This window comes from Apus apus, chromosome 1 (assembly GCF_020740795.1).
Source record: "Apus apus isolate bApuApu2 chromosome 1, bApuApu2.pri.cur, whole genome shotgun sequence".
Lineage (NCBI taxonomy): Eukaryota > Metazoa > Chordata > Aves > Apodiformes > Apodidae > Apus > Apus apus.
Window position 1 is genome coordinate 138,531,279 of NC_067282.1, and position 8,360 is coordinate 138,539,638.

Below are 8,360 nucleotides of genomic sequence, written 5' to 3' on the forward strand. Positions count from 1 at the left end.
TTGCAAATTCTCTAGGACTATTTTAAAGAAGCACAAGCCTACTAAGAGATTTCAAGTAAAATCAAATAGCTGTATTAGGACTTGACTATTCTGGCTGATAAATTTTGGAGTGCTCAGCACCTTTTCATATGAATTACACCTTGCTGTAACAGTACCTTAAAGAACTTGCAAGGTCTTCTAAAGATGTTTTTGTGGCTCAATCATAATTTCAATGTGAATGATCTTATAAGGATATTCAACTAAGTTTACTATAAAATAAAAAATGTTTCTAAACCCTGGAAATGTGTACTAATGTAAATAGTACTGTTTGCCTTTGACAGTCTTTTAGAATTTCACGTACCATGATATTTAAAAGGAGTGAGTGAAACTAGCCATCCTTTGGTCCAATTCATGATAATTTTTTCTACAGTTTAGATTTAAAGTGCAGGAAGCTCTCTTATTACGTTACAGTTCTACACACAACGTAGCATTACGTTACAAAAAATAAATTTCTAAAGCCAGTGTCAAATTTAAACGCAATCAGATCAACCGAGTTTGTGTACCATAAGTAACAGAGCACTTCATTTTGCAGCTGTCACCTTTTGTCTAACAAAAAACTTTTTTTCAAAAAGAGATTATTTCAAAATTATGGAATAGCTGAAGAAACTGATAGTACTCAGGAATTCCTAGGAAGAATTAGAAGGAACCTATGGAGATTGCCTAGTCCAGCTCCCCTGCTAAAAGCAGTGTCAGCTAAAGCAGGCTGCTCAGGACTCCATCCAGTTGAGTTTTTACTATGTCCAAGGATGGAGACTCTGCAACATTTCTGGGCAACCTGTTTCAGTATTCCATCACACTCAGTAAAAAAAAATAAGTTTTTTCTTAAACTGAATTTCCTTTATCTTAGTTTGTGCCCATAGCCTCTTTTCCTGTCAGTCTATACCACTTGCTCCATGTTCTTTATATCCTTACATCAGGTGATTATAAGATCACTTGATAATGCAGCCTAGGATGCCGTTGGCTTTCTTTGCTTCAAGGAAACATTGCTGGTTCATGTTCAACTTGTTGTCCCCAGGACCTTTCCTGTAAAGCAGCTTTGCAGCTGGCCAGCTGCCTGTCTGTACATGAGGATAGTCCTCTCGAGGTGCAGGACTTGGTTGAACTTAACGAGATTATTGCTGGCCCAGTTCTCCAACCTGTCCAGGCCTCTCTGAATAGCAGTACAACTGTGTGGTGTATCAACCATTGTCCCAGTTTTGTACTATCTACCAGCTTGCTGAGGGTATAGCAAGACACTCAGCCCAATCATTTAGGTCGTCAATGAAGATATTTATCGGTATTGGCTTCATTATTGACCACTGGTGTACACCACTAGTGACTAAACTTCTGCTGGACTTTGTGAAAATGATCACAACCCTTTAAGCCCAAAAGTTCTGCCACGTTTCAGCCCACCTTACTGGCCATTTTTCTAGTCCACAGTTCATCAGATTCTCTATGAGGATGGGCAATCTGTTACACTGCCTGACTATCCTCATGGCAGAATTTTATTTTATTACATCCAGTCTGAAACTCTCCTTTTTCAATTTAAATCTGCTATTTCTTGTCTTTCCACTATGCACCACTGTGAAAAGCCTACTTTCAACTTCTTGATTAGGTTCCTCATAGTTACTGGAGGGTCTGTTAGGTCCCTCTCCTTACACATCAAGTGCTCCAGGCCCCCTGCTGTGCTGGTGGTCTTCTGCTGAACTTGTTCCAGTTAGTCAGCATTCATGTATGGGGAGAGTGGGACAAAACAAATACAGTTTTCTGTGTAGGGTCTAACAAGTTCTGAGCAGAGGGGATAATCCCTCGCTTCCTGCGAGGAGCTACTGGCCATGTCCCCATTGGTGTGGCCCAGGAGGCCACTGGCCATCTCTGCTGCCAGGGCACTGCTGCCCGTGCCCAGCTCGCTGTCCACCAGGCCTCTCTGGGCAGAGCTGCTCCCCAGGCAGGCAGGGCCCAGCCTGCGTGGCTGCTGGGGCTCATGCTGCCCAGGGCAGGGTCTGCCTTTGGCCCTGCTGAATGTCACTGGGCTCCTGTCAACCCATTCTTCCAGCCTGTCTGAGTCCTGCTTAGTGACAGCTTTGCACTCCAGCGTATCAAGTGGTGCCAATTTAGCGTCATCTGAAAACTATACAAGAGTGCAAGATGTCACCTCCTCCAGGTCATGGACAGGTCTCATGTCAGCCCTCTGTGGGACTCCACTTGTTACTGGCCTCCAGGTAGATCATGATCTATTAACCACTACCTTCTTAAGCCCCACCATCAAACCTGTTTTTTACCCATCTGGCTGCCCACCAATCCAGACCATCATGTCCCAACATGAGTGAAAGAATGCTGTGGGAGACAGCACTGGAGACTTTGCTAGAGTTGAGTCAATGACATCAACAGCTCTCGCCTTATTCACATGTCTAGATATTTTATAACATCAGTCAGGCTGTCAGATGTGAATTACTTTTGGTAAATCATAGCATCTTTGATATCCATGCTGACTGTTCCCAGTTCTCTTCCTCTCTTTCATGTGCACAGAAACAACCTGCAAGTGGACTCTCTACAAGATTGTCCCAAGAACCAAAGTGAGGTTGACTTGACCTACAGGTCCTTGGATTGTCCCTTCTGTGTTTTTCTTGAAGAAGGGTGCAAGATTTACTTTTTCCAGTCACCAAAGAATTCCCAGTCTCCATGGTCTTTCGAAGAAGATAGTCAACTCTTTAAGCATCCCAGGATGCTTAAAGTATATCTGCGATTTGTTCAATGCTACTTAAGGTGTTTCAACTACCAGCTGCTTCTAAAATCAGAAGGTATGCTCTCCCTGCTGCTCATAGATATATATACTCTCACATCCTTCTTTATTCCACTCTTTGGGATCCAGCGTTCAGTGAGGTCATTTAATTGATCCAAGATAAAACCAAATGCAATAATATTTTTTGAAATGTATTTTTTGGTACCATATCAACAAGCTGATCTGTTCAATCAAGGGGCCACAAGACAATAAGATTTAATGCTATAGAAGTCACAAGAATCCATGGGAAGGAATAGGGGGAGAGTTGGATGCAGACTATCTTCTATCAGCTTAAGATGAACATTGAATCTTCTCTTGATTGTTTTCCTAAATCGAAACCACAGCAACCACAGAGCCAAAGACAGCTCTGTGGTTTTCTGCCAAGTTTAAATTACAATACATTTACCACGCTGTATTTGGAGACAACATCTCCTGTAGAACAGGAAGTTAGGAATAAATGCTGAGTATGTTAATTTCTTAATTTATTCCTCTAATACATGGTGGACATAACACAACTTCAACTTGAAAGTGCTCTGAACTTCACAGTACTAATCTAGAAGAAACTAGAAGTTTAGTAATTGCTCTTTAAAATTGTGATCTAATAAAAACTTCATCTAATAGATACTAGCATGAGGTGCCATGTAACTCACAAGCATAATAACACATATAACATAGGCTATCATTAAAAATATATTCAATTTATAATAAGAAAGCATAAAATCCCTCAAAAGAAGCAGCGTTCCTCCTCTCAGCCCATAATGATTCAAGTCATGGATTTGTAGAGAGATAAGCCTCACTGGGGGAAGAAAATAATCCATCCTCTGCCTCATACATTCTGTTCAAACACATAGATTTTGCAGAACATATCTACAATTGAAAAAAGAAAAGCAGGACATGTGATTTTGAGAGTTGGGAGAATTGCAGATGACAAGGAACATGCTCAGGTGGAGTTTTCCTTCATCTCTAAAATGACGGAAGGAACTTCAAGCCTCTCCTGAATATTGACAGAGCTGACATTAAACTTGAAGAGCCCCAGGCAGAGGGTAAGACATTACAGCTCAACACTACTATCTGAAGTACCATGCAGAAAGACCTTACTTCCATTACAGATCAACATATCTCACGTTTACTTTAGATAAGAACATATGTGTCAGCATTTTACTGCAGAACGATTAAAATGCTGCAAATTCAAACACTAGTTTATCTCCCTGTAACTTGAGAACTCTCAGTAGGATTTCCATCACGATGTAGTCTGAACAAACATCAATGACCACTCAAAAGGATTTGCCATCGCTGCAGAAATAAGTTAGGTGTTATTTCCAAGCCTAAGCTTTAGTAAGTGACTGGCTCTCCAATAAATTTCAAAGTTCATTGAGGTCTGTTTTTCCTACTCCATGGTCAGTGAAAACTTGTAATCTAATGATGTGCTCATATGACCTATTTCCAGGGCCTTACTTCTTTCATATATTTTTGGAAAATAGATCAGTTGTAGTTTCTGCAATTTTTGTATATGGGACACTTGTTTCTAAATTGTGGCAAAAATAATATAAATACAGGTTGGATTGATTTTCTAATATGCTAAATCCTCTTCCATCACACTTTTTCTCTAAGGAATTAAAAAAAAAGACATTATTTACAAAAGTAGTGACTCTTTCCTTTCTTTCTTTCTTTCTTTCTTTCTTTCTTTCTTTCTTTCTTTCTTTCTTTCTTTCTTTCTTTCTTTCTTTCTTTCTTTTCTTTCTTTCTTTCCTTCTTTCTTTCCTTCTTTCTTTCTTTCTTTCCTTCTTTCTTTCTTTCTTTCTTTCCTTCTTTCTTTCTTTCTTTCTTTCTTTCTTTCTTTCTTTCTTTCTTTCTTTCTTTCTTTCTTTCTTTCTTTCTTTCTTTCTTTCTTTCTTTCTTTCTTTTCTTTCTTTCTTTCCTTCTTTCTTTCTTTCTTTCTTTCTTTCTTTCTTTCTTTCTTTCTTTCTTTCTTTCTTTCTTTCTTTCTTTCTTTCTTTCTTTCTTTCTTTCTTTCTTTCTTTCTTTCTTTCTTTCTTTCTTTCTTTCTTTCTTTCTTTCTTTCTTTCTTTCTTTCTTTCTTTCTTTCTTTCTTTCTTTCTTAGCTAAACACCACACCTCCCCATTTTCACAGACAGTAAGATAAAATTTCAATCACTGACTATAGCAACTTGCCTGTAGAAGAGCAGTTCAGCATTTTTAAGGGGAAATGATAGTTTTCCTCCTTTCCACTACACCATGCAAAAAGAACACAAAGTAACTGGGGTTGTACTATATCATGCCTTCTTTCTGTCATGAATAAATAATACCTTTGAATAGTCCACTGTGGAATGTATCCAAGTCTACAGATGATGAAAAAATCACATTTAGCTGAAAATCCCATTCTTCCTAGTTTTGTTAGTTTTGTTGCCGTTTTATACCCCTAGCTGGCCAGTTCACATGCTGTGGAAGCACTTAGAGTAGCAGATGTAAAATTTACAGCAGATTTGGTGGAAAGTGGGCTTTAAAAGACAGATCTGTGGAAAAGGTTATTCTGCAGCCAAAAGGGGACTGATTCTGCAGCCAAAAGGGACTGATTCTGCAGGGATGCAAACCTCTGCAAGCTTTAGAAATTTGTGCCATACAGAGGAAACAGCTGACAGCTGCTGAAGCCATTGGCTTCTAACTGTACTTTTTCAGTCAAAACATTATGGTTGTACACAGAGCACAGAACATCATATACTCTCAATTCCACATAATTTCCAGCAGCTAAGACACAGGAAAAGAAGATGAAAAGCAAAGTCAGTGTTTTTTCTGATGTTAATTTTCTCCACAAGCAGTTTTGCCTCCCAGAGGTCTGGCATCAAGTCATAGAAGTCCTGAACTACAGAACTGACCAGTCATCTCCAGACTTGTAAAAAAAATTTAGCTTAAGCAGTTCAAAATCAATCCTTCATCATGTTCACTGTGAAGGGCATTTATCTGATTAATAATGTATTTCCATTATACTGCCAGAAGCCTACTATTTTCATAGCAGAACTTTACACACGTAAAGAAAGGTTACTTACTTCTAACTTGAGCAGCACAGAGTTGACTCATCTTGACCAACAGACCTGAAACTAACACATAAGCTTCTGCCCTCTAGAGAGGGCTCTTGTAAAGAGATTTACTCTACTCTTGTAAAGACACTTACACCTATGGATAACAAAATCAAAAATCATTCCAGTACAGAGGACTACATATATTAGTACTGGAAGGAACTGAAACAGATAATTGTTCAAGTTGCAGATAAGGACAGTCACCCTGAAACAAAGTAAGCAGCTGAAGCAATTTAAAGAGGCATTACTACCACATCTGCCACACTGTTCAACCACAATCACAAGCTTTTATATAAAAGGTGAAATCTAGGCAAATAATTCATAAAGCATGTACATTTACTTTGCAACACTTCTTCTAACAGGGAATACTTTCCTTCAAGCTTACTATTATTCAAAGTGTTTCAATAAGCTGCTAAACAAAATTCTTCATTGTAACTTGAAACGTCACTGTTTAGATGGGTAAGCAACTTCTGCAGTTGAGTTTTGATTCACCCTCCATGTGTGAAGGAATTAAAAAACACCTCTGCATATACACACTTGTAAAATGCAAATGCAGCAGTGATAACAGAAAATGGAGAAGTTTATTAATAAGATTATAATTAATTATTTTAGACTGGATATTCAGGAATTCCTTCCACTGTTAATGTTCCAATTCCATTTAGTTCTGGGAAGTGATAAAGAAATATAATATTTCAGAAACAAAATGTCATATTTAACTTTCAATTAAAACTTATTTTCTCTGATGTTTTAAGGAATATGTATGCAGAATATAAACAACAAACTGTCTCAGTCTTTTTAAGAAACTTGTTTTGTATTCTTTAACATGGGCAACACCATAATTTAGTTATCACATCTGCTGTCTAGGTGAGAAAAGTGTCCATATAGTTAAGTCCTAGTAATGGCAACAGGAGAGCTGGATTATGTTTTTAACCTTGCCAAGGCTATAAAATAAAGAGTTTGGATGATTTACACCCCAAGTACAACATTCAGTACTGCAGCATTTGATTCTGAACAAGCTACCACATCCTTAATAACGATGCCTAAGCTTCCTGTATGGTGAGGTCTTTCATGTTCTGATTTCGCTTGAACTTACTTGGTTGCAAGAGTAACTGAAACAGACCTGAGTTTTTCCTCAATTACTGGAAGATCTCCACTATTGCTGTATCACAGAATTTACTGAGCTGAAACAATGTGATAGTTTCCCTGTTCAGTTTCTCAAGACACCTGCACAAAGAGCTGTGTCAGCCCATCATGCCACAGGGGCAGGGATGAGTGACAGGACTACAATAAGCCAACATTGCCCTGAATGAAGCACGAGTAAAAAAAAAATCAGGGAGCAGAAAAAGCCAACCTGAGAAGTACATCTTGAGCACACTCCTTCTTCAGAGTTAACCTCTGTTCTCCTGTACCATGGACCATTTCTAGGGGTTAAAACTGTCTTAATTAGACTCTCTATGGCATAGTGATAACCTGCACATACTTCAACGAAAACAAAATGTATGTTCCCAAGCTGTGAGAAAGCCAGGTTCAAACCTCACACTTCTGCTTAAAAGGAACATCAGGACCATTTATTTTAATAGCTTGCAAAAGTCACAACTTTGATAATAGGTGCATGTGGATAAGCAATTTTAGACTTTCCTGTTGTGGTGGTTTCCATGTATATTAAATAGTAAAGTAATAAGTTGTGCCAGTTATTCCAGTATTGACTCCAGTGAACTCAGAATCTTGCTATTTCAAAAACCAATGTCAATATAGTTAGAAAGGGTCAGACTAAAGCTATTTTTAGACAGTATTTGTTGTCTTGTGAGTGAGCGATAGCAGAAAACTACAAAAAAAACAACAACCCGTAAAGCAAGATAGAGGCATCCTCTGAAGACACCTCCAGCCATTAGCGACTTTTAAGTCAGGGACTTTGGAGCCAAGTTGTGTCTGCATGTTTATTCTTAAATATATTTTCCTCCACTAGGTATTTCCTTCAGCTGTAACAAACATATGTTTGAATACCTTGTCTCTTTTTTTGAGCTCATGTAAATTTGTTGTAGCTGTAATACTGACTAGCAAGCAGACTGAAGCAGTACTTTATTGAGCATTTATACAATGTACAACATTTTCATCAGAAGAGTAAAAATACCAGAATAAATATATATTCAAGTTATATAAACCAAATAAAATACACATTTACAGAATAAGTAGGTATACAAGCATAACCTGGATGCTAGAGCAGTCTCCTGTTCACCAGCAGACTAAGTAAACTTATGCACCCAAGTATCTCATGCACTTTGAGAACTAAATAACCATTAGAGAGCACTTGAGAAGCCTCATAACTAAATAAGAAGTACAGCAGACACAGGGTGTCTTTCCTGAGTGTTTAGGTCTTTGTGCCTCTGTACCTTTGTGCCTTTGTACCTTTCACATCTGCTGTACTTTGCTGCTTCAGGGGAGTGTTGGAAGCCTCAGCTAAGCACTGTCCACCACTTCACTGTAAA